The 1,161-nt window shown below is 32.7% G+C and overlaps 1 protein-coding gene across 1 annotated transcript in view; it reads left to right on the top strand.

The window, feature by feature from the left end:
• The window catches only part of LOC107700353 (vacuolar protein sorting-associated protein 13C-like), a 51,660-nt gene that overhangs the window by 21,933 nt on the left and 28,566 nt on the right, over positions 1 to 1,161 (top strand). The gene's annotated exons all lie outside the window — the stretch shown is intronic.

Here is a 1,161-nt window from a genome sequence, read left to right as displayed (position 1 = left end):
GGAAAATAATGTGTTTTTTGAACCTTAAACCGCATAAACACATTTCATTACACCAAATACACAAAATAATGTTCTTTTTAGCAACATCATATCACCCCTTTAAGATATTGTGTTGGACAATGGGGTGGGGGGTGGCTTAGGGGGTTAAGAACCACTGTTCTAGTGGTAGGTTTATAGTAATAATTAATACTGGTAAAAAAAAAAAATATATATAGATAAAAAAAGAAAGAAAAATATTCATATGTATTCTGAAAACACTATTTAGAAATATAGCTCTGCTGCATGGTCATGAACATTTCATTAGATTCAAGTTAAACAGAAGCAGTCCTAAAGTTTATGGTCACTTATATTGTCAGTAATATTTAAATATTGCTTACATTACGTTAATATGCACCACTGACATAATAACCTCTTTTAAAATGGGTATGACGTTTTAGTTTTTTCTTGTCCTTCTTTTCCTATCAAATCGGGTAGTTCGAAGAACCACAAGAAAGACTTTCAAAAGATCCCATCCATACTTGATATTTATCTACTATACCATTGCAATTTAGAATTTCTGCACCACTAGTGGCATCAAACAGAGTTATGTATCACCTAAAACGTCGATCTCTTCCAAGTGTTTTTGTTTTTCAAACAATGGATTTTTCATACAATGAAAAATTTTATTTTTTAAAAAGAGGTCAGTGTTACTAAACAGATTACAATTCTGTTTACTGTTGCAGAAATTACATACTGCAGCTTTAATGCTGTTTTCTCTTAGATGGATGTCTTGAGTATATTAGCATTCGCGTGTTAATTTTAACTGTGAGATATTGTTAAAGAACTGGACTTTAGATTATGCAAATTCACCCTATAGTGTTATTTACGAATGCAGTAAGGCACAACATATTTAAATGACTTGATTGCGAATGCGTGGATTTGCATGTGTGCTTGTGTCTCATACTATATATTGAAGTAGAAATCACAGAAATTTGAGATGGAATTTCGCATGGTATGGATGCATTGATTTGACTGGTTCTAACTTTCATACTCAACATGCTTAATAGAAACAGCTCACTTGCCATACCCAGACAATATAATCATCAACTTTCCTACTTTCTCTCTCACACACACAAAAAATACACTGCTTCACTCCAGCACTGCTTTTTCCACTCCTGCTGA

The sequence above is a fragment of the Sinocyclocheilus anshuiensis genome, unplaced genomic scaffold (genome assembly GCF_001515605.1).
Source record: "Sinocyclocheilus anshuiensis isolate Anshui unplaced genomic scaffold, SAMN03320099.WGS_v1.1 scaffold154, whole genome shotgun sequence".
NCBI classification, from domain to species: domain Eukaryota; kingdom Metazoa; phylum Chordata; class Actinopteri; order Cypriniformes; family Cyprinidae; genus Sinocyclocheilus; species Sinocyclocheilus anshuiensis.
The sequence above is the reverse complement of the archived record's forward strand: the minus strand, read 5'-3'. Positions and strand labels throughout refer to the sequence as shown.